Source organism: Acomys russatus, chromosome 13 (genome assembly GCF_903995435.1).
Source record: "Acomys russatus chromosome 13, mAcoRus1.1, whole genome shotgun sequence".
Taxonomy (NCBI): domain Eukaryota; kingdom Metazoa; phylum Chordata; class Mammalia; order Rodentia; family Muridae; genus Acomys; species Acomys russatus.
In genome coordinates this window covers 18,075,069-18,100,202 of record NC_067149.1, presented here as the reverse complement: position 1 = coordinate 18,100,202, position 25,134 = coordinate 18,075,069, and the positions used below count along the sequence as shown (strand labels likewise).

The following is a 25,134-nucleotide window of genomic DNA, read 5'->3' as shown; positions in this document are numbered from 1 at the left end:
TGCCTTACACATCATCCACTGGGTTTCTTGTGGGCTCCCTTGGGACTCAGACTCTTGGAGCTCCTAGAGGAGCCTCACTTCTCACACTTCTGTTTCTTCAGTGGGATAGAAATACACATGGTAAGAGCTCTCTTGTGACCATGAAGCTGGCTACAGGACATGCCTGCTGACCTGGTCCATTAGGCAGAGAAGCAGCGTGGCACCCCATCCTAGGTAGCTCTGTCTGGAGAGAGAGAGAGAGAGAGAGAGAGAGAGAGAGCAGACCAGTGGCTCCTGAGCACTGCTCACCCTGCTTCCAGAGAGAAGCTGTTGGTCATTGATTGAGCTGTGAAGAACACCGAGAGTTCCTGGCCTCCCTCTGCCTCCTTAACAGCTCCCATATTCCTTTTCCTTCCCTTTCTCTTCTGAGAGAACTTGTACTCCAATTTGATAAGGTTTTGGATGCCTCATGCTGAGCTGCACACATTTGATGATAGAGCACCTCAGCAGAGAGCAGTTCAGAGACATGTAGCTGAAAGCCAGTGGAATTGTGGTTTGAAAACTGTTTTGAGTAAACAGTTTTTAAGAATGCATTTGTGCAGAATACATTTGTGGCAGAAGCAGATGCTGTAGCTTCTGTGTGTGTACGTGGACTGTGCAACTGGAGGGAGCTGGCATGTGCGCTCTCACCTTGCCACGCTCTCTGCTGTTCCTAAATGAGGAGCCGAGGAAGGAGCCAGACCCTAGGAGAGTGAGAGTCACAGGAGTCCCAGAAGAGGAGAGGGAAAGGAGGAGACAGGTTCTGGCTGCCAGCATAGGTGCCCCAAGATTGAATCCCCAGGTGGCCTAGTTCTGAGGCAGAGGGAAGCTGCAGCAGTTATGGGACTAGGCTCCACCTTACCTGAGGACAGCCCAGCTAAAGAGGCTGCCTGGTGGCATTGCTGGCTGAGTAAGGCTCAGTTGTGCTTGATGGAGCACCTGAAATTAAATAGCATCACCAAACCAAGGCCCAGTCTGGTTCAAGGTCATTCTCTCCAGCTTGTTTTGTTGTGATGGAGAGTCTTATCATGTTCCAGGTAGCCTAGAACTTGCCACATTTCTGTCTTAGCCTCTCAATTGCTACAACTTCAGGCCTACACCTCCACACCTGGCCTTGAAGCTCCTCCATGAACAGACGTCCTTAGAACTATAGCTGTGTGCCAGCATGGAGCCATGTCAGCCTCCTCTAGGACAAGTAGCTAACTTGGCTTTCAGTTTCAGACAAGTAAAATCACAGTGGTCTGCAGGATGTCTAGTGAGTTCCTTCTGTCCATGTGTTCACAAGCCAGGGAGGGGCAGCAGTAGCTCCGTACAGAACATATGCTGAGTAGGTACTAGGTTCCAAATCAGTTCCTAGCACCAAGTAAAAGAAAAAAAGCAAACAAAACAAACAAACAAAAAACTGGGAGAAGACCTTATCTCCAGTGCAGCTTGGTAGGCACGGGTATTACATTTCAGCCCTAAGTGTATTGGGTGAGGCCTGTCCGTTCTGCTTGTATGCCCTGGGCCCATTTTCCAGCTGCTCTGTCTGCAGCTGTCCATCAAGCCAGAGCACACCCTGGGGTCTGGGGCTGGAGGACCTGGGAGGCCAGTGGTGAGCCAGAGCTCAACACCCACCCTAGGAATATAGGAAAGGGGTATGGCCTGTTGGTCTCCCTTCCCTGCCCGCTTTCAGGCAGAGTTTCTCACCTCAGGTAGGGGCCCTGCTAACCTTAACATCCACCCTGCCCAGCACTTAATGGAAAGGATAGGATCATCTTCAGGTCCTTGGGTTCCACAGCCTTGGAGACCTACCCAGGGTCTGCTTGGCATCTTCAGGATCCGCAGAGAATTGACATCCATAAGTTGTCATCTGACCTACACCTACACACACACACACACACACACACACACACACACAGAGTAATATTTTTTAAAGAATCCATGTGAAGGCCCTGCTTTGATACCTTATGTTTTTACTTTGTTCCCCATGCTACCACAAACAGGTACCCCTATTCTTGGTGCTCTAGGAATAAAGAACCAGTAGCCTGCCTCACAAGTTGGCTCCAAGAATGCCCAAAGTGCAGTTCCCAAGCCATTTGGTTTGGAATCATTTATACTCAATAATTACTGAGGGCATAAAGCATGTGTGCTTCTGTGGGTGATAGCTCTCCATTTTGGCTGCATCAAGTTAAGTGAATCAAACCAGAGACCAGAGGATGGAAACTGCATGTTCCCACTCATCTGTGGAAGCTGAGATTGCTGCTCTCCCAGAAAAGTGCAATAGTGGTCACAGGAGACTGGGGAATAGGGACAGATTGTCACTAATGCTGCTGAATAGGCAGGAGGAGCTGTGCTTGGGTCCTGTAGCACAGTAGGGTAATTGTGGTTTACAGCAACCTATGCTGTATTTCAGAATAACCCAAGTCTGAAGGCTCTTAGCACCTTATGGAAATGATGAGCTTTTGAGTAGACAGAAATGGTAATTCCCATGGTCGGTCATTACACATCACACATCAGATTACTGTACTATGCTATAATTATATACAAATATTGTGTGAATTTTTTAAATATCCTAGAACAAAATATTTTAAGATAGTATACTTAAGCATTTTAAAATAACAGCATAAAACTTTACTATGCTAATATATGTGACACTTTAAATAAAAATAACTTTTTCTAAAAAAAAATATTTGAGTGAAATGTAGGGCCTTGTTTTAGTGCTTGTGGGTCTCTGGTGTCTGGCTTAGTGAAGGTCTCTGAACTCCCCTATCTGCTTCTGTCTGTCTGCTGTGACACCGTTTGAAGCCATAGGAAGATAGTCTTGGTTTACACAGGTTGAAATTGCAAAAGGAAGCCCCAGCTGTCCTCACCCTCCTTTGGAACTGCTGGTCATGTGTACTGGTGGAAGAGCCCTTGGCTCCTGAGGAGGCTGTGTCTCCAGGCAGCATCCTGTCTCTCTCAGGCTCCCAGTTGGGATCTGAGTTGGCACTGGCCAACAACACCCTCTGCTCCTTTATATCTCCCCTTACGTGAGCTTGGCAGTTGACAAGACCTTCATATGCTGACACTGTCTCCCTATCTAGGCTCTCTCAGTATATTTTTTGTTTCCTGTGTCCTAGCCCACCTTTTCCTGGGACCTGCAGGCAGAGTCGGGAGATCTCAGGATCCCAGGAAGAGGCAGGTGCCACTCAGAACTCGTCAGATCACTCCATGGGCTCAGAAGCATCTCCCAGCTTCTCACATTGCAGCACACTGCCACATGAGGCCTCCCACTGTGGCTTCCTAAGCACTACATATTCTACCATGCCCGAAGCCACAGCACCTCCCAGGCTACCCACTTCACTCACCAGTATCCACTCTGAATTTAAGTTTTGTGCTTCTTCCTGGCCTTCGTGCTGTGACTCTATATAGTAAGATGGACAGCCATCCACTCAAAATGGGCTGGCCTGGGTGAGGATCCTGGCAGTGCCACTTGGTCAGTAACCAGGTCAGCAAGCACTTCCTTCTAAGGGAGGTTTTTTCCACCTGTGAGGCGGGTCTCCTCTATTGTGCGGCCATGACAGTTGTTTACCACCACTGACTGTCTTTGCTGTGGTCGTTATTGTCTCTTCTTTCATCCAGGGACTCTTGGCTTCTTGAACCTGTGTGCTGCCATTCCTGTTAGTCTCTGGGTATTCTGGAGCTGTGCCAGTGTTGGTAGGGCTTATGGGACTATCTGAATTGGTCCTTATACCAGCAAAGTCCAGGGAGTGTCCAGGTGTAGGGCTGGATCAGATCTCAGAGTCCAGCCTTTGACCATTGCTGCTGATCCTACAGCTTCCAACAAAGGGGCTTCCAGGAAAGAGTCACCCAGAACAAGCTGTAAGCTGCCAGCTCTGTCCACTCTGACTCTCTCCAGCTGCATTTGGGGTAGCCAAAGGAATATTGCTCAGAACTACTTGCTAGCCTCTCTGCTGTTCTGGAGTCCACACAACCTCATTTAAGCCAGAGGCACAGGAGCAGGACACTGCTGATGCAAGCCACTGCCTTCCTCTGGCTAGCAGAATTGGACATGTGTCCAGGAATTGTGACCTTGCAGAAGCCAGTCATGAGGGATGCGGCTGGAGCCTTGCTGCCTGCAGGGTCAGCATACCACCACAAGGCCTACATACTGGTTTCTTGTGAAGAGAGCAGAGAGTTTCTCTAGTTAGAACCACTGTACTGCAAACTTTCTGTTACCTGTGTCTGAATCTAACTCTAACTGATAGATAGCCAACCACTCATGTAGCTGCAGAACTTGGATACGGACAGGAGTGGCCATTCCTTCTTGAGTCTGCAGGGCTGTGCCATGGCTGTGTTCCAGTTAATAGTGCTGAGACAAGGAGATGCTCTCACCACTCTGTCCTCTCCACAGCCTGCTGGGTTTTGTGGGATGGCATTTCCTGATGCCCCCCATAGAGGGATAGAAACAGCCAACAAGCAGGACAAGCCCTGCATCTGTGGAGGCTTAGGAGGAGATGCAACCCTCAGGCAAATCTGGGATGCTTGCCCATAGGCTGCAGATTAAGGAATGGGGCTTGTGGGGGAGGTATGTGTGGCCTAATGGTATGCCTCCAAGGAGCAGGTGCTCCACAGAAAAAAAGTCTGCATACCACTATGACCCCCTCTCCAGGGCAGCATACTTCTGTACCCCTGGCCTTGGCTTCCTCCCCCAATACCCATTTTAGAGGGCTCCTCCAAACAGAGGTTGGGAGAGCTAGAGGTTTTCTGAGAAAGACCATTTGGGGGCACACTGCAGTAGCCACAGATGTACTCAATGTTAGCGGGAGAGCCACTGAGCACTCACACCCAAGGTCAGGGGACACCCCTCCTCTGTGAGTAAACCTAAAAGAATGGTAGAGGAAACCCCTCTGGTCTGCATCTCAGGGCCATGTGCTTACTAATGATAGCAGGGCAAGTTGTGCCCATCCTCTGCAGCCATGCTATATAACCCTGGCTCCAGAAGACCCTGAGTTCTCCTGGACTTTTTCCTCCAATAAGAGAGCAGGCAAACAAGCCCTTTGTCCCTATGAGTGGCCTTTCATGGTAATCATCTCCACAGACAGATACCACCTCTTTCCTCTCAGGGTGTAGGGACAACTGGGCTCTCCCCTGGGGAGGCTCTCAGAACCTAATGAAAGCATCAGATCAAGTCTGTTGCCAGTGGGGCCAGGATCTAACAGGCCAAAGTGGCTAGTTACTTCTGTCAGGTCAAAGGAGGCTTCCTGAAGGAGACAGTGTGGTGGCAGCTCATAAAGACAGTCTGGGGATTGGCCTTGCTGAGGACATGGAGAAGAGGCCAGGTTATCCAGTGAAGCAGAGCTGATGACCTGCAGATGTCATGTGGGGAGGAAAGGGTCCAGGTAGAGCAGCCAAGGGCACCGAGGGCCTGGACTTAGCTGGAAGCTGCATGCCATTGTGCTCCTTAGTGCCTTGCAGAAGTCCCTCCCCTGCTGTGTCCTGACCCCAGGGGCGACCTGCTATGGCCTTCAGCAGTTTGAGGGCCTGTTGCCCAGGAAACAGGACTTGCTGGTGCCAACAGACTCTGATTTTCAGCTCTGTTAGACTGTGTAGTCCAGCCTTCTCCTTATGAGCTCCAGTCCTGGCAGGTGCCCACTGGAGCAGCCTATCACACCATTTCCTCCATGGTGGGAACACAGCATTCCTGCATTGTCCCTGTGACTTGGTGGCCCCTTTTGCAGGCTACTTCTATGTACCCTACTATGCACCTGCTTTCCTTCTGTCTTTTTCCACCTCCATTGTGTGATTCTGAGGCTGAGGACTGTAAGTGTCAAGAACATCGTTTATGTGAAGAAGCCTGTTACCACAGCAACCTGGTGGTCGGTCTGCTGCCTGGTCTGAAGTCTCCAACTAGGTCCACATGGAGGGTGGGGTATAGCGAGCTGGGCCCTGCTCCTCTCTTCATAGCTTGCCACTCATGTGGATGCAGAAGCTGGCAAAGGGACCACACCTGCTACCCCAGAGTGGGCAGTTCACTAGGCCACTGATTGACAAGCTGTTTGTACAAGTGTACAGCAGCCACTGTTTTCCCTTATGGCCTACCTGGCCTGTACAGAGAGGCCAGTAAGGGACAATGCACTGACCCCTAGGGGTGTGCTAGCTTTGGGTGGCTTTCTGGTTCATATACCAGCTACTCAGCAGTGGGGTGGGTTTTCTTGGGAACTGAAGAAACAAGGGGAGCCAGGATTCAACAGCTCTGAGAGGAAATAGTTCCTAAGAATATTGAAAATGCTTAACTCTTCTGCGTAAAGTGTGGCCAAGCACAAGGCTTGCTGTGGTGTGCTGAGTAGAGCAGGGACTTGAGCTCAGCCACATTTCAGGTGAGCACATGCCTGCATAGTAGGTGCTTCCGCTATGCTCCCTCACTCACTACTGATCGAGCACCTGTGATGCTGAATGACACAGGTGTACCACCTCCCTCGAGGGGTTGGAAGCAGCTGAAGCATCACACCTGAAATGAAGACGTGCTGGTTAGGTGAGACCTTCTGAGGGGACTCTGTGGATGTCCCCAAAGCTCCTTGAGGCCCCTAGGGCAGCAGAATGGGGGAATGAGAATAGGAGCTAAGGTTGAGCTCTGTTCCATGCTCAAACAAAACAGCAGCCCTGGAGTGTCAGGTATATATGGCTTCCATGTGAGATTGTCTGCTTGTGTGGTGGCTTTGCCACCTAACCTGTAAGGCCTCGTGTCATGCTGCCCAGAGCCTGCTAAGTCAAGATCATGCCTGCAGCAAAGGGCCCGTCTCATTTTGCTACCATGAGTCTGCTGTGCTGCTGAGCCATGATCCTCACTTTGGTTCCTGTCCCCAATCTACCTTAAGGCAGTGATCTTGCCCTTGGGGTACCATCTGATTTGGCAGTAGTTGCCAGAAAGCAGGAAGGATAGGGACAAGGGGTCTGACCAGAGCTCCTATTCTGCGTAAGATTTCTTGGTGGGTATTGTACCATGGGACTGTGATTTAGCTGCAGAGGGATGGAAGTTAAGATTCTCAGAAGCTGTGTGCCCTGGGTGCTGGAGGTTAGCAACAAGAGAACAGTAACCTTGCCCTAGGACACACAGGCCTTGGAGAGTTGTAGCCAGACATTACAGAAGGTGCTTCTGAGCTTAATGGGGGCCCTGAGGCCATCAGGGATATAGTATCAGACAAGGCATTGAAGGAACATCAGCTGGGTTTATGGAATAGCCTAAGTAGGTGATGGGTAGTGTTCGCTTGTTCTTCTGAAGGTCTAAATGGCATGCTTCTTCAGGTGCCACATGGCCTTTGAAAAGATGGCTGCATCTTCCAGGAGGAACCAGAAGAGTGCGCTTAGAAGCTGGGGACAGCTGGGAGGCAGCTGCTGCATTATTGGTGTGAGAACAGTATGGCTGGAGCCAGGGCTGAGGGTGTTGGACCAAGAAGTAGTTGGACTTGAACTATGTTTGGGGTTAGCCTAGCATACTGAGGGCTTCCAGGCATCATTTACAGTGGGGCACTAGCTCAAGGATGGCTTGATACTTTTGTCTTGGAGTGCTTGGGACCAGGGAAACTAGACTTACAGAGTTATGGATGTTTGTTTAACCTGGGTTTATTCTGGAGCATCCAATCCAGAGCTCCTGTGTACATCTGGGTTCTTTTGTAGTGATATTTCCAGGCATTTGGGAAACTTCACATATGAGGCTGTGCTAGAGCATTTGGGAGAAGCATGCTGCAGAGCCCACACTAAACATCCCAGGGGCAGGAACCCAGTCATTGTCACAAAAACAAAACAAAACAAACAAAAAATATAGCCTGTTTTCTCATGTGGTCTCCAGGCCTCTGTTCAGAGCCAAATATGAGGGATATTCTCTATGCTTATGACCACTCCTCCCTCAGAGGACTGCCATGGTGACCTCAGGGCCAGCTCAGCCCATTGGCAGTATAGCCTCAAAGTCTCTCATGGCATAGATGCAGTATCTAAATTTAAATACTGAACCAATACCTGGGACCAGAAGCCACAGCAGCATCACAGTCAAGCTGGCCTTCATCAGTGGACACCATTCATTCATGCCTCCAAGGCTATCCAGAATATTCCCCTATGGCATCCTCAGAAAAAGGCCCTGGCCCTGCCCTTTCTCTCCCAGGACTCCCAGTTTATTGCTTTGGACTACAGCCCTGACCCCTGGAACTCTTAGCACAGTATATCTCTAGTCCTTGGCTGATCTGGAGATGACAACATTACTTTTCTTATTGCTGTAACAAAATATCTCACCAAAGCAAGTTGATGCAAAAAGGATTTCTTTTGGACCATTGTTTGGAAGGATAGTCTCTCATGGCAGAGATGGATGTGATATTGATACAAAAATACGGCCACTAGTGGCATGGTGTTCACTGTCAAGCAGAGATGAATGCTGGTGCTCAGCTCACTTCCTCCTTTCTATGCAGTCCTGGATCCCAGTCCATGGGATGGTATTATTCATATTTAGATGGATCTATACACCATAATTAGCCTAATCTAGAAAATTCTGCACAGACCTGCCCAAAGATTTGTCACTAAGGTGATTATGGATCCTGTACTATAACGCATCATAGTGGCGTTCATGTCCCTGCCCCCATGCATTAGCTCTGACTTCCTGGTTTTATTTCCATGGGACATGAGTTTAGAAACCTCATATTACCACCAGTTGCAGGACACATCATACTGACTCCTCTGAGATTCAAGCCAAACTCAAGCCCTCTGTGTAAAGCCACATGTTCATTCCTTGACCCACACTTCAGTCTTCCCATGTCTCGGGTGAAAGCAGTGTTGATTGGGACTGACTTTCCCTTTCTCAAATAGCTCTTGTTGCTTGGAAGTCACTCCAGCTGATTCGTGTTTAATTGAGTGATCTCTGAGCTCTGACAGAGCAGTGTGTAATGATCTGAGATGGGAGAATCATCCCCTGCTCCGTTCCTGAGATGTCTGCTGGCCCTGAGTAACTCATTCATATTCTCCACCTCATCTCACCCATCCTGTGGGTGGTGATGCAGCTTCCGTGCTCTGGCCTACCTTGAATGAGGTCGAGACAGATGTTAAAGCATGCCTAACAGCTCTCAAGTCCTGCTCAGGAATTGCTCTGAAGGCCATTAATACAGTGAGTCCAGTTCTTTATTATTATTACCAAAAAATGAAGAGATGCCATACAACGAGCAAGACTGCAGAAGGAGGAGTAAGTCTGTGACAGGACGCCCCAGAGTTAGCAGAGATCTCTGGGGACAGAGAGTGAAGTCCCCTGAGAGAGGTGACAAAAGCATTGCTCGAGGGCCAGATCCCTGCAGCAGAGTGAAGATGCTGTGGCTCTGTTCCTGGGCCTGGTGGAGAATCCACCCAAATAGATACCTTAGATCTGTGGGAAAAGCGGACATTTCCTGGGTTAATATGTACATAGGTCGAGGTACCCTCAAATACAGAGGGCTCAAGAACAAGCAGAAGGTAGCTGCTGACCCTGCCTGGGACTCTGCTGTCCTGTTAGATACCTGGCCCCATCACTGCTTGTGAAGAGTTGAATCTGAAATGTCTCCATGAGCTCATGTGCTCAGTATTTGTCCCAGCTAGAGGCACTGTGCTGCGAGGCACTGTCCTGGTTAGAGGAGTAGTTCCCCAGGAGGCAGACCTTTCAGAGGGTCACATCAGGACCCTGCCTGTTTCCACTCTGCCTTTCTCCTTGGTGATAGAAACCATGAACTGAACTAAATCTTCCCCTAAGTGCTTTCTATCAGGTATTATGGTTGCAAATGACAAAAGTGGCTAACGCAGGGGAGAGCTGTAAGCAAAGCCTTCCGAGATCAGCTGTGGAGAGCTGGGGGGTGGGGGGGATTGGGAGGCTTGCGCTTCGCTGGCACTCCATTGTATTTCTGGTCTCACCTTAGCAATTCCTTCCTCTGACCATGACACAGTTTCCTTAGGCACTTTCCCCTAAGATGTCCAAGGCACACCTCAGGGTCCCACCCTGCTGCATACCTTGGTTTGAGGACACATACTCCCTTTCCTGAAACACAAACCGAGAGATGCTTCAGGACTGAACTCCCTCAGGGCCTGGCTTCTTGTCAGCATTAAATAGGGAGCCCAGGGGGCTTCTGAGGGCTTGCAGTCCACATGAGCAATACCTCTGAAGATGAGCAGCTTAGCTTGTCTGCTTTCTCAGGTAACCCAAGCCTTCTTAAAACAAAGAGCTACAAGATGTATGTAGCAAGGCCACACTCAAGGGCACTAGGTTGTGTCTCCAGCATGAGAGATAGCAAGTGGAGATCGGGATTCCTGTGAAGACAGGTACTCTTTGTACATTTATTTATTTCATTTAAAAGTCATGTCTACATGTGGTCCAACACTCAAGCCATTGTAGGATGGAGCACTGCCTTCATGCCAGCCCCTATCCCACTTGCAAGAAAGTCGCCTTTCTTAGTGCTTTCTTGCATATCTTTCAAAAAAATTTAATGCATATTCAAGTATATATTTTACCTACATGGAATCATACTGTATTGTTCTGCAACTTGCTTTTTTCCACCTTAATAATATGTTTTACAGTTCTTTCTGTTGGGATGGAGAAACCTTTCTCATTCTTGTTAACTGTAGCCTAGCTAAAATAATAAATTCTTCAAGCTAGAAAGAACCTCCAAATCAATGTGATCTAATTGCCTCATTTTGCTAGAACCTGGAGGACTGAGGTGACTTGCCGGAGGGTAGAGCGTATTAGGGAGAAGAATAGAATCCTCTGAGAGTCCTCTAGAAGGGAAAACTTCACCAGGGGCAGCCCTGGGGTTGACAGGTAGGAATGAGCACACCCAGCTGCCCATTTGCAGCAGGCTGGAAAGGGGGCAGCAGAGAAGGAGAGCTGCCTCTGCACGTGCTGAAACGGCGGCTCATAGGATTCTGTCCATGGGTCCTGTGGGCTGCATAAGCGAGGGTCTGCCATTCCTATCCATTATTGGGAAGGTAGGCATTCTCTAAAAGTCATTGAGTCTTTGCTGTGCTCTTCCATAGTTTTTGTAGGGCAAAGTGGCAGGAAGGTGTGGCCCCTTTCTCCAACATGATCCTTGCTGTTTCTTGGCTTTACCCTGACACTAACTGTCCCTCTGTCGGGCATTTGCCCACATGGCATAGGTTGGAGAGAGGGAGGCTGAGCCACAACCTTTCAAGGGCTGCATGGTTGCCAGATTTGAGGTGGGTCTCTTGGCTCTAAACTGTCATATCCAGGCTATTTGTATGCAGCAGAGCTGTCTGGCTCCTAATCTGTAGGTGTAAGTCTTTAGCCCAGCTTTTCCTCCCAGGTACTTGTCCACCAGTATGTGTCCCCACCCCTGGGATATGGGATGTGAAACCACAGACCTGAAAGGGCATGTCTTCCTGGTACATCCAATTGACACAAAGCTTTGAGAGGAGAAATGCTATTTTTATATTAAAGCAAACACTGATATTATGGAATAGCACAGAAAATTCAAGTTACATTTCACGATAAAAGAGGCAATTTCAAAGCAATTTTATCCTTCTTTGCCTCAGGCATGTCAGGCTTCCCCCCTCCCCAGACCCTGGAGGATGTGTGCTAGCTCCCCTCTCCTTGAGGGGACCTGACTGAAAGTCCTTTGTCCCAGAAGTGGAAGTTTATCTCAGGCCAGGCCCTGACTCTCCTTTGTACTGGGCTGAATTGGCTCACCACTGCCTGCTATCTGTTCACTCATTTGCTTTCTCTGGCCCCTCCATTATTTTTCTTGAGTGGCTTTGGTTTACCTTGACTTCGGCCACCATGACTATGTCTTGTACCGCCTCCGTTATTAATGGCCACCTTCTTTGTTTATCCCTCTGGAAATCTGGTTGGCTCATCTCATTTTCTTAGACATGCTCATAGAACACTGGCCAGGCTGAGAATTGCTGCTCTTCTGGATTCAGGGTCACCTTAAACACATACTTGCCTGAGCAGATTGGACGGCTGTTCTAGGAGGGTGTGACACTGGTGCTGCTTCAGCCCAGCATGTTCCCAGAGAAGTGAGCCCCTCTGCCCCTAGCACATCTTACCCACTCCATGGACGTCCTCTCTCAGGCCCTCCTGCCTTACCATACTCCCTACACTACACCACGGTTAGAAGGAACACCTGCCCACTGCCACACAAGTGGCCAGATGGCTTTCCTCCCAACAGCTTGCCCAAGTAGGCTTTGTCCCAGGCTAAGCCAGAACATGGTGTCACTGGCAGCTGGAGGGAAGGGGTGAGAGAGCAGAGCCCTCAGTGCAGGGAAGCCCTGGTTGGTAGAGGAGGAGACCTGCTCACAGGGCCACCTGACAGAGGTCTCACAGGTGGATTGGCTGTTCCAGCAGGCTGGCATCTTTATCACAGAAGCTGGCTGTGTTTTGGTGCCATTAGCCTTCCTGCATGTCTGCGTGCCGTGATATATATGAGGGTCTCATCACAAGAATGTCGTGTTATCTGTAGATAGCAACTCTCGAGTATTTTTCTTCTCTTGGATTAACACAGTGGTTAACGTGCTAGAGACAGGGTGCTCCTCTAATAGAAATTAGGAACAGAGCACACTTGCCTCTCATCTGACTCATGTCCCCATTTCATTGTCTTTTCACTGAAGGACTTGTTTGCTATTGTGTAATGGAGAGTGGCATGGGGCATGGTGTGGGGAGTCACACAGACCCAAATTTCCACCTTGTCTCTGCTGCTCACAGGTTACAGGTTCTGTGACTTTGTGCAGGTGTCTTTGTCTGAATCTCTTCTCATCTATAACGATGGTGCTCTGGCCGCTGGTGAGAGATCTTAATGAGGGCTCATGGATTAGGTGATGCGACCCTCAGGCCATTCTGACCTTTTCCCAGAGCATCCCCATAGGGCGTCTGCGGGAGGTACCTTCCATCCCCCGCTTTCCTCCAGCTGCCTGGCATCATAGGCTCAGTTGGAACATGAGCACAGGACTTTCTTTGTGTGGGCTGTCCTATGCAGTAAGTGCCAATGAGACCCTAAAGGAAGGTGGTAACCTCAGTCTTTGTCTGGAGGCGGGGAGCACACAGAGCCTTCCTTATGTTTCAGTGAGGACCATAAGGGTAGGGGCACATGGAGAGCTCCCTCCAGAACTATTGTCAGGGTGAAGCTGTGTGGATATGACTCTGATGGGCCCTGGCAGCTTCAGGCCAGGCTCCTCAGGTCTACAGTTTCAAAAGAAATCTCACCACCTCTCCAGCCCAGTTCCCTCCATGCTGGACTTTCTCTTCAGAAACAAAGTAAGTGGACTGGGGCCTAGGGCCTCCTAGTTCCTCCTTAGCAGAACTGAAAAATAAAACCTAGGAAATTTTGTTTTGCCTGCTACATGCTTGTCCCTACTGAGATTCCCTTTCTCCTAGTTAACAGACGTGGTTATAAATGCACAGAGCACTTGCCTGTGCCAGGTACTGCACAGGGCAGCATGCCCTCAGCCCACGATAAGCAGCCACACTTCTTGCACACAGATACCCAGGTAGCAGGTGAGGGAACAAACCCACTGAGTCTGACCTTTTCAGCTCCACATAGTCATGTGGTGGCAAGAGATGGAACAGGCCTGCCAAACCTGGGCTGCCTGGCTCCACATGGCAATAGAGATAACAAGTGAAAGAGCAGGAGTTCTAAGCCCTAATTGCTTGACTTTATTTTTTTTCTCTCTCCCTCTTCTTTCTTTATCCTTCAAGTCTCAGCACTTTGGAAATGGCCCCTTCTTTTTATTTATTTTTGCTGTTGTTGTTATTGGTGGTTGTGGTGGTGGTGGTGGTGGTGGTGGTTTTTTGGAGACAGGGTTTCTCTGTGTAGCCTCGGCTGTCCTAGACTCACATTGTAGACCAAGATGGCCTCAAACTCACAGAGATCCACCTGCCTCTGCCTCTGCCTCTGCCTCTGTCTCTGCCTCCCGAGTGCTAGGATTAAAGGCATGTGCCACCACACCTGGCTTCTTTTTTTTTTTTTTTTTTAATTTATTTATTAATTGTTATGTATACAGCCCTCTACCTGCATGTACACTTGCAGGCCAGAAGGGCATCAGATCACTTTATAGCTGTGAACTAAAATGTGGTTGCTGCTCTGGAAGAGCAGACAGTGCTCTTAACCTCTGAGCCATCTCTCCAGCCCCAACCCTTCTCCTCTTCTGTGCAGCAGTAAGTGCACCAGCTTTTCTGCCAGTTTACCCTGCCTGCCCCTCTCCATCCCACAGGCCCTTAAAGAGACCTTCTTTCTGTCCTGGGTCACTGTGGTCCTTGATGAGCCAGTTCCTGGTACTTGGGAAGTACTGCTGCGTCCCCATTAACTAAGTGGTAAGCAACATGTCCCATGGCAACAGAGTGCCCATATTTTCGAGGACTCTCAGAACAAAGGACCCTAAGCTTGAAAGTCTCAAGCAGAAAACTAATTGCTTCATGTGTGACTCCTGAGTCTGGAAGCTGCAAGTCAAGATGTGGAAGGCCATGCTGTCTCTGAAAGTGCTCGGGAGGGTCTGTTCTGGGTCTCCCTCCACTCTGGGTTGTCTCTTGGCTTGTGAGTGTGCAGCTCTAGTTTTCATGTGACAATGTCCCTGTGCATGTGTCCTCACTCCCAAATCTCCACTTGTCATTATGATGCCAGTCATGCTAGATTGGATCACCCTTCTCCAGTATGACTCATTTAGCTAATTGCGTCTGTAGTGACTTTTAATTTCTAGTAAGGATATACACTAACTTAACATATAATCAGAGCTGGGGTGGGGAACACACAGTTCACTTCTTAAGTTGTACTCTGTGTTGGCATTCCAGCAGGCATATCTGGACCAGACCATCATTGGCTATTCACCATCCTGGTAACCAAGGCATTGGTACACTGGATGCTTGACCTTGGGCACTCCACACCAGCTTTAGACTCTGTAGAACCATGTGGATTCCCCAAAGGAAATCAAGAGTACTCAGAGAGGGAAAAAAGGAATGGAGAATAGATTGACTCAATGGACCCACCCTGTGGCTGTGACCAAAATGCCTGGCACAAAAACATAAGGGTGGGATTATTTCCCTTAGCTGACTGTTTGGAGAATTCAGTCTGTGGTTACTTGGCCCCATGCACTTCAGCACAACATTCTAGTGGCAGCAGCTTGTGGTGGAGGCTGCTCTTCATTCCTTGACAAACAGGCGGCATAAAGAGGAGAGAGACAGGAAGGGACAAGGACTTGCTCCCAGTAGCCTACTTCCCCTAGCTGGATCCTATGTCCTGAAAGTCTGCAAACCTTCTAACAAAGCTGGAGACCACATACTTAGCCCATGAGCCTACAGGGACACGTCACATCCTAACGTGTCTTACATGTAAGAGAAGACAGCAGGCTCCAGACTCCAGTTCTGACAAATATTTTTCTCTAGGACTTAGGCTTTTTCTAAACAGTGCAAACAGATTTTTGAGGTCACTTGAAAGCAGTGTTCATGAGGAAGAAGAGCTGGGTATTTAGTGGAGATTCAATGGCATCACAGTTACTCTGTGTTCCAAGTCTTCTATGTGACCTCTTGTGAAGATGGATCAGTAACCACTGTCACACTAAAGTGACAACTGTATTACCTCCACGTTTGTGGTCTCCCTGATTCTTGTATTACTTTGAGGAAGGAAAAAACTTGTTCTTACCACACTCCGTGAATAGTTGAGGAAACAAAGGTGGAACACATCTTTTCTTTCTTTCTTTTTTTCTTTCCTTTTTTTTTTTTTTTTTTTTAAACAGGGTTTCTCTTTGTAACAGCCCTGGACTCAATTTGTAAACCAGGCTGGCCTTGAACTTACAGAGATCCACCTGCCCCTGCCTCTACCTCCCGAGTGCTGGGATTAAAGGCATGTGCCACCATGCTCAGCTGATGGAGTGCATCTTGCCTGAAGCCACAACAATAGTTTAAGTGGAAGATCTAGGATATAAGCTCAGGTCTCAAGCTTGGGGTCCCCTGACCTTAGGAAAGTGCTACTCAACCTTAGCTTTACAGTAACATCCCTGCGAAGAGCATTTTAAAAAACCCTGTACCCACAGGGCCCCACCTTTACCAATAACCAGCCTGAGGGAGGCCTCAGGTGTAGCTTATGGAAATGACTCAGGTAATTCCAGGGTATAGCCAGAGTTGGGGGGCCATAAACCTATAAACCTATACTGTAAAATCTGACCTGGGGGCCACAGCACAGCTGTCTTTAGAGTCCTGTGGGAACTTCAGGCACATGAAATTGTAGATATAAAAGCACAGTGGCTTGTAAGAACTGAGGTAAACTGAAGAACAAGACCAAACCAAGTAGAGTCAGTTTTGTTTGTTTTGTTTTGTGTAAGCAACACAGTGCTCAGAGACAGAGTCTTGGGAGGCCTGCTTCCTCCTTGTATCCCAGGCCTCATCTATGCATAGACCTGCAATCTGGTGAAAAGCAGGTGTGTGTGATGAAGGCCCGGGGGCAGGCAGGGGAGGGGAGGTGCCCTGCCTTTGAGCAAACTCTTGGGCCACATAAATCTAGTGGTTCAGCAGCGATCTTCCAAGATGCAAGGCCACCACTGCCTAATACCATCCATCTAGAAACTAAGTGGAGGGCTGCTTCAGTGAGGGAGTGGCAGGACATGCTCAGAGCTACATGCCTGGGGCACGTCCTTCTTACAGTAGACTTCGAAGAGAGATAAGACCCTTTCTGGGGAGTATCCCAGAAGGCCCAGTCACAAAGGGGTGAGAATTGCTGAGTGTGCAGCCTCAGCCAGCCTTGCTTCTGTAATTCCTCTGCAAATGGAACCTTTAGGATCAGCACAAAGAGCTGAAATGTCTTCTGCTGCTTCTGTGGCCTGAATGCACAGTCCTCATGTGTACCTCAGCTTGAACAAGCTGGATCCCTAGAGCCTACAGCTGTTCCTAAATTATGGAATTCCAGACTCCAGCTTTATAGCTCTGGGTTTGTCCTTGAGTTCCTCTTTCTACAGAGAATCAGTGTAGCCCACAGCGTTAAGGCCTCATGTAATTTTATTGAGGGTCACGTCATCCATCAGTAGCAAAGGCTAGAATTAAGGCTTACAGTTCTTGGTTTGACTTTTACTTTGTGTCAGGCTGTGCATTTGTTTTCATACTTTAGATATTTATTAGCCAAATATATTTTGTAAATGTAAAAAAACAAAAAAGCAAAACCAAAACACAATTAACAAGCATGGATGGCTCCTGCTGTTGGTTGGAGCGACTATTCCCTACTGCATGCCTTCTCCCCACACTCTGCCAATGGGGTGATTACAGTGGTAGATTACCTTGTCAATCCTGGTTACTCCAAGTACAGCCTTAAATTCCACCTCACCCGCCCCCACATCTACCCCTGCCATGGCTTTTGTACATCCAGGTCAAGGACCGTTCCATTCTCATACCTGTACATGCTCTGTACTAGCCATTATCCCTAGCACCTGCTCCCTGACCTCAGGGGACCCAATCCCAGTCCATAACCCCAGGTCTGGGCAAGTTAATCTGACCTCTCAGTACTGCAACAGTCTTCAAAGAGATTAGTTTTCTTCTCCCAGTGCTTTAAACAGGACTTTGACCTTTTCATTCTTAACTGCTTATCAGGAACTTCTTGGAAGTTTTTCTTGAGCAAACTCAAACCCTGAATTCACCTTTCCGGCCTATTCTCATGTACTCAAACACAAAGTCTTCGGAGGATTCTCCTGCTGGGTCGGGGTCAGGGCATGCCATTTTACTTACTGCTCTGCTCTGCTCTGCTCTTGTGGGAGGAACCAGACACATATATGGTCATCCTGCCTTCAGTTCTGAAAAGTTCTGTGATATCTGCCCTACCCAAGGAGCTACAGGGCACACCTCTGTCATTCCCAGACCAAAATGCCAAAGGGTCACCCCTATCCAGACACTAATCTTGCCCTCATATAAAGAAGGAGTTTCTGGATGAAGCCTCTCATCTAGAATGCCTGGTAGCTCATGCAAATCACTAAAGAAAATGTGCAGCTATTGCCAATTAATACAACTTTGCATTTTTGTTACTCTGTATAATGTATATACACACTGTGGGCCCAAGTAAATTCCTCTCCCACCCCAACTACACACCCAATATGACATACACAACACATACCCAATATGACATACACAAGTGGCTAAAAGGCTGGGAGGCTCCACCAAACCCCTAGAAGAGGCACAGTGGAGACTGTAGAGCCAACAGAGTGGCAGGGAGTTTGGTGGTGGTGGTGGTGGTGAGTGTGTGTGTGGGGTATGTGTGTGTTTGTGTGTGTGTGTGTTTCCCTCTCTTCCTCTTCACAAATGCAAATACTTCTGAAAGGCTCTCACCTGCAACCACCTTACAAGGGCTCTAATTAGTAGTTCATACCTGGAAGCAGATGGGGCAGGGCTAAATGGCAAGTATGTTAAGAAATAAACATAGGCTAATGTCCTAGGAGTAAGGGGTACTGAGAAAGTAAGGGTTGATGCCCTGGAAGTGGAAGGGGAGGGTATGATAGAATTGTTTCAGGAAAATGGTCCTGCCAGTTGAGGGACCTACATCTAATCATGTAGGCCAAAGGTGGTGAGCACAGAGCAGTCCAGAATAAACTGAAAATGCTCTTCAGCATTCTTCAGTATACTTTGGTTGGCTTGGGTATGGCAGCAATGCCTTTAATCCCAGCATTCCGGAGGAGGCAGACAGATCTCTGTGAGTTTGAGGCCAGCCTAGTCTACATACTTAGTTCCAGGCCAGCCAAGGCTACAAAGAGAGACCATGTACAAACAACAAACAAACAAACCAAATTCATTGGTTAGGCCCAGGGTTTGCACAAACATTGGCAATAAAGATACAGAGCTACCCTGGAGCCCAGGCAGCTCCCAAGAGAGATAGATAATTAGCAGATGATTGCAATACACAGTGAGAAATGCTATTGCAAAGCATCTTAATACAGAGCATAGAACAAGCCATCAGAAGGATGACTAGAGAGACAGGCTCCTGGGCCTCAAAGCAGAAATAAGAGCTTCCCAGGTGGACGGGGAAGAATTAGCAGAGGAAGAAGTGTCTAGAACATCCTGGAGTCTTCAGAAATAAGTGAGTCACGGAGACAGGATAGTGCCAAGGTCATTAGCAGAAGCCAGGTCTCCAGTGGGCATTCTCCAGGCAGGGTCCGTTGGAAGTTCCTAGCCCAGAATGTCTGTAAAGGTGGTTCTTACCACTGCCCAGATGATGAGCTGGAGGCAGAGGATTCAGCCACAGGGGACAGCAAAGGCATCTGCATGCAGTGTAGGATTTAAAAGTCCACTTGTACTGTAGTAAGGAGTGAATAAGAAGAGCACTGTGGGGAGAAAGGAACAGAGTTCAGATGATCAGGAGGCAAAGTCATCATCTGCATTCAGCTGCCGCTTGACATGGGACCCCAAGGGCAGGAAGCAGTGATAATTGACAGTTAATCTCCAGGAGTTGGGTGAAGGGTGACATTCTCAAGTGCAGAAATGTAATGAAAACACCAGGGGTGGGGGTGGGGGAGAAAAGAGGCTCTCTAGAAGGAAACTGTTGAAGGGACAGAGAAACGGAACAGTGTAGTCAATCAGACATAGTTCTGATAAGGACTCAAAGGCTTTCCATGTTCTCCAAGTAGACCTTGCCAAAAATGCCAGCCTTGGCCTCAGCTGAAGTCACCTTCACCAACCAAGGCAAAGGTGTATGTCTCATTCTTTATCACTGCCAGCAGAGATGGTTTGTCCATCACTAAGTGACCTGGCCGTCTCCCAAAGCTACTGCCTAGTCTCTGGGTAGTCAGGCTGTCTCTACTGCCTTCCATTTAGGCAGCTGCATGCTGCCAGTGGTCCTTCCAAAAGGGATCTCTTAAGTCATTTCCCATAGCACACCCTCCAGTTGCTTCCTCCTGTCCCTAGAAAAGGCTCTGCCAGTGTAGTCAGATACCTTCAGTATTCATTCTCATCCTGAAAGTCTGCCGGTGCTCACTCTGCCATTTTAAGCAGGGCATGGTGGCACACACCTTTAATCCCAGCAGAGGCAGGTGGAGGCCAACCTGATCTACAAAGAGAGTCCAGGATAGCCAGGACTATAAGAGAAACTCTGTCTCAAGAAAAAAATAAAAGAACTCATCAAGTGCAACCCCCCCCCGACTGCACCCCTACCCCCAGCACCTGCCTGAACCCTGACATCATTTCTGTTAGCTGTCTGCCTGAGATGGCCAGGCAGAGAGAGAGAGACTTTCCCTGGTGACTATTGAAAACCACAGCCCCTTAAGCTCTGTATGATCTTTTAAGTGGCATTGCCACTGTGAGTGAAATTATCTGTTTACTTCTTCCATATTCAGACTGTTAGCTCTGTGGAGCAAGGACTTCATCCCCTTGCTGTCTGCTGTGTTCACTGCTTGTAAAGCAAGCCTTGGCAAATAGCAAGCACTCAATAAATGCTTATTGAATGTACAAAAGAAGCAAGTGGTAGAACTATGGTGTTGGGCAATACACCAGGCATGTTTGGGCCCACTTATGGCTGTGTCCTCAGTGCATTCACCGCCCATTAGACCTATGAGGAAGCAGACCTAGGGCTAGTACCTGCTGTTCTGTGTTCACTGGAACTGAGACCAGCACCCTAGATGTGTGACCACTATCCCTTTAAGGGTGAGAGATTTAGGTGCAGTCAGCACTGGCAGGAGTGAGCACCCAGTGACATCCAGAGTTAGACAAAATCATCTTCTGGCAGTGGGAATTCAGAGTTGGGGGACATATGAGGCTGAGTGGCTCAGAGGGAGAACAGACCAGGAAACCAGCCCAGAGCCTCAAGAATTGTAAACTGTGCTGAAGGTAGGATAGAGTCCTGCCTGTGGAGGGCTAGGTCCTGAAGGCAAGAAATTGGGAGTGTGGGCTCTGATATGGGGGCCCAGCCTCAGGATGGCCTGTGCTCAAGGCTGAGGCAGGCTCTAGAGTAGAATGAGGCAAGCCAAGATGGAGGTTCCTCTCCAAAGGATGGTTCAGGGTGGGTATTGCTGGCCGAGACCAGCTGTGCAGCCACTTAACCGAATTTCAGTACTCCTGGGCAGTGCAGTGGCTTTGTGTCCAGCACTCACACCCTTGATATCTCATGCTAATGCTTTAAACCTTTTTTTCAGTTAGAGACTTCAACCCCTAACTATGTTAATAGTCTTTACTTCTCTTGGAATTAGCATTCCTTCCACCTCTGAAAGCTGCTGATAATTAGGCTGGTAAGTTCCAGATTCCACTCCTCACCCCACCCCCAGATGGCCAATGTTGGCTGCTCTGGCAGCATTTTGGCCTGGGGCCATCCTGTATTCAATCTGTTCCTCTCAGAGTTCTGGTATTCCCTCTGGCCTCCAGCTCTGGGCCCCTTCCAGCCAATACTGGTGTTACTAGGAACACTCCTCACCTACCCGCCTAGAGCCTCGAACCAATTTTCCTGATTGTAACTGCATCTGATCTGTGTTGTATCAGCACACCCATCACTTATTGCTTTTCCTCCTGGGGCACAGCAGGGAAGTGTGGGCCTGTGGAAAGAACCCGTGGCTGTTCCACGCTGCTCTTTGGCTTGATGTCCTTTCACCCTGGCAGTTCTTCTGCCTTCCTGGGCCACCTCAGTTTCTTCATTTGCCAATTTACCTCAGAATAACTGCTCTGAGGTTTCCAGGAATCAGCCTGCTGGATAGCCCCTCCTATATAGTACCTGGCCAGGGAAGCCCACTGAACCTTCTGATGAACACGGCCCTCACCCCTATTGGATATAGATTCTGTGTACATTGCTGGTAGGGCCAGCACACATGTGACTGTTGCCTCCTGTATCCTCCTACAGCATGTGCTAAAATACTCCCACCACTTGGGAAGGAATCCAAGTCCCCGAGCTTCAATCTGCTTGCTGCCCCACAAGCCATGCCTTTAGTCTTCTACGCCCTGGTCATATCATGTGCTACCCCAACTTGGTCTGTAGTAGCCTGCTAGATCTGTGAGTGTAGGCCCAGTGCAGGCCTGGTGCTTAGGAGACTGCTTTGCCAACTTCAGCCAGCAGCTGCCACCTACCTAGGCTGTGCTTCACTCATGTGGTACTGACCTTGGTTTGAGTTTACTCAGCAGTTCTTGTGCCAGGCCCTCTCACAGGCTCTGGACATAGATCATGAACAAAAGAGACTAAAAGCTCTATGGTGGTAGAGGTCACGCCCCTGAAGAGCCTTCTTTCACTCCTCAGCTCTCAGAACTCTTCCAGACACTCTGCTGGCCTTGTTGGTTCATATGCATAAAGTGAGGGATGCTTGTTAAGTTCTTAAAACATTTATTGAGTGTCCACTGTATGCCAGGCATTATGTAATTATATAATGCATGCTCCCCTCCCCAGCCAAGCCTGTGTTGACTACTCCATCATTGTTCTCACTGTGCCAATGAGAAGCAGCGGAGATGGCCTGGAAGTCCTGCTCGTCACGCACACTAGAAGGGGGGTGGGGGTTCCTCAGCTGATCACAGTAGCCTCGCTCTGTGATTCTTTCATGGCCCTGCACTGTATCTCCAGTGTTTGGTTAGGGAATCCCAGTTCTCTCTAATGCTGTGACCCTTCTCAAAATGGCTCTCCATGACTCCCAGCACTGTTTCATTTCCCTTAGTAGGTCATTCATGAGTGCTTTTGGTCTAGGTGTCTGTGTTAGGGGCTCTGGCCCAGGAGTTGCTCCTTTCTAGGCACACAGAATAAGCTCTTGTTTTTATATCCATTGCCATATGCATGGACACATGGGCCTCATCCTGACCTGTATTTAGTAGACTTACCACCAACCTCTATGCCCCCGCATCCTCCCTTTCTACTTCTCCTGGCTCTGCCTGGGGACAGCAGGCCGATCTCTCCTGCCCATGACATGATTTGCTGCCATCCTCCCCTTCCCGCCTTCCCACCTCACTTCTCTCACCCTCACACTCTCTTTTGATCTTGCAAATCCAGGCCCTTGGAGAAATCAGACAGTATGAAATATGAAAACTGCTTGGGAAGTAATTGAAGAAACACTGCGACTTTTGAAACCCACAGAGATAATACTCACACCTTCTTACTCACGTTATTTAATTTTTAATGGCAGATTTAATTAATGGAGATCAGACCTTCTGCCTTCAGATGTGCTCAAGAAGCAGCTGCAGGCGGCGGAGGAGGGGCAGCTGTCTGGAGCAGAGGAAGGCATTCCAGAAGTGGGAACCTGAGGAATCTGTGGGAAGAAACATCTCATGATATGGGGACTGATGATGGAGGGACAGTGTTGGCCCATCAGAGAGCACCCAGAAAGCCCATGTGCTACTATGATAACTGAAGCTCCCATGCCTGGGCCTCGGTGGTTCAGGACCCTCCAGTGCTGATGGCCTCTCTGGGAGGATGGGACTCCATTGTCCACAGTTGCCACTGTCCTTTTAAAAATAGGACTGCTATGCTATTTCCTTACTTAAAACAAGGAGTTAGCTAGGCATAGTGGCTCAGTCCTATAATTTCAGCACTCAGGAGGCTGAGATAGGAAGATCACTGTGGGTTTCAATCCAGCCTTTTCTACATAATCAGTTCCAGGTTAGCCTAGGCTACAGAGTAAAACCTTGTTTCAAAAACACAAAACAAACAAACCCAGGCATTTCTTCATCCCTTATTGGAACCCAGGCTCTGAGACTGAAGTTGAGGTCTACTGCACCCACTGTGCCTCTTGGCCCTTCCCTGTCCTCTATCCCACTGTTTGACAGCCCCTGCTTCCCCCATGTACCCACATTGCCCTTTGGACACTCCTGTACTGTTCTCTCTTCATAGGGCTCATATCTGCTCACCCTTTACAGTTTGTTAAAAATGAATATATTTGCTGACTCAAGAACCTGACTTCTAGAATGATCTCTGTACATATGCTCATTCACACACACACAGCTTCCGGTAGGCACTTGTTCTCCTCAGTACTGTTTACAGCAATAGGAGAATATATTGGCCTAGAGGACATAGTAGGAGCTGCTTGACTTGAGGTGCTGAGTGCTCCCTCACAGAGCCTTCACCCGGACTGTGCTCCTTCACAATGTGCCTCTCAGAATTCTCTCTAATTAAAGTACTTGCCCACAAGCTATTTGCCAACAAGGTGCTCACAAATGTACCATGACCTCACCCAGGGGTGTCAAGAAGAAGATGGAATGGGGCTGGGATACAAGTCTCAGCAGGTTCGCCACTTGCTATGGCCCCTACCCTGCTTTTGCTTTTGAAAAATATTGATATGACAAAAATTGTGCCTTAAAGTTGGAGTACTAATCTACCATGAACTAGGTAGGCCAGCTCTGTTGTCAGAACCAGAGGCAGTAAGAGGGAGCAAGAGACATACTATGGTTTGGTTCAGTTCAGGTATCAGCTGCCAAGAGGACAGTCTGATCAAGTTTGCATGCTGCTCTGATAAGTACCCCTCAGCATCAAACTCATGCCTCATGCCCATTTGTAATTGTGACATTGTGTTATCTTACCACCCCACATGGCACAGATTCCACTTGCCTGGGACCCCACCCCTATACCTAGTGGTTCTTAGGATGAACAAGTTGACCAGTCCTCAAGAAGCCCACAGTTATGACAAGTTGTAGTCTGCAGTGTCCTCATCCTCAATGAGGAAGGCTGGAGAACCAGGGGCTCATGAACAAATGTAGTGATGTGATACCCCACCCCTCTGTAACGTGGAGACCTTCCAGTGCCTCAGGGCCAGTGGTTGTTACAAAGCCCAAGGCCATGGGTCTGCACAGACAGGATGAGACTAGCGGGGGATTTTCACTGAGTCATCATGAGGAAAATAGAGGAAGCTACAGTGGGATGGCCATAACCACTCCTTGACCTGTGGACATTTCCTATGACAAACCCAACTGACCACATGATTGGCTCCATGTTCCTGGGGCAGATGCATGCTATACCATACAGAGCAATGGCTCTAGTACATGGGCCCCATCTGGGTTCTCTCTTGGAACAGGGCTCAGCAGGTGGCAGGGCCTGGAAGCCTGTGATCTGACCCTGTGAACATATCTGGGAGAAAAGAAACCTGGAGATGGCTGAGCCAGGTGGATTTCTTATAAGGAAGAAAGACCAGGTTTCATGAAAGGAACATGAAGTTCTTTTGGCTTCAGAAGCTACACAGTGCTGTATTGGTTAAGGGAGATGTGTGTGCCTGGTTTTCTGTCACTCTGCAGTT

General features: G+C 48.7%; 1 protein-coding gene and 1 long non-coding RNA gene across 2 annotated transcripts in view; one reads left to right on the top strand and one right to left on the bottom strand.

Moving 5' to 3' along the window:
* Chchd6 (coiled-coil-helix-coiled-coil-helix domain containing 6) overlaps nucleotides 1-25,134 on the top strand; it is a 218,444-nt gene that overhangs the window by 153,146 nt on the left and 40,164 nt on the right. The gene's annotated exons all lie outside the window — the stretch shown is intronic.
* Nucleotides 23,010-25,134, bottom strand: part of LOC127197162 (uncharacterized) — a 43,571-nt gene continuing 41,446 nt past the window's right edge. The window contains exon 3 of the long non-coding RNA XR_007831610.1: nucleotides 23,010-23,157. This is a non-coding gene — a long non-coding RNA (uncharacterized LOC127197162). The remainder of the gene's footprint in view (nucleotides 23,158-25,134) is intronic.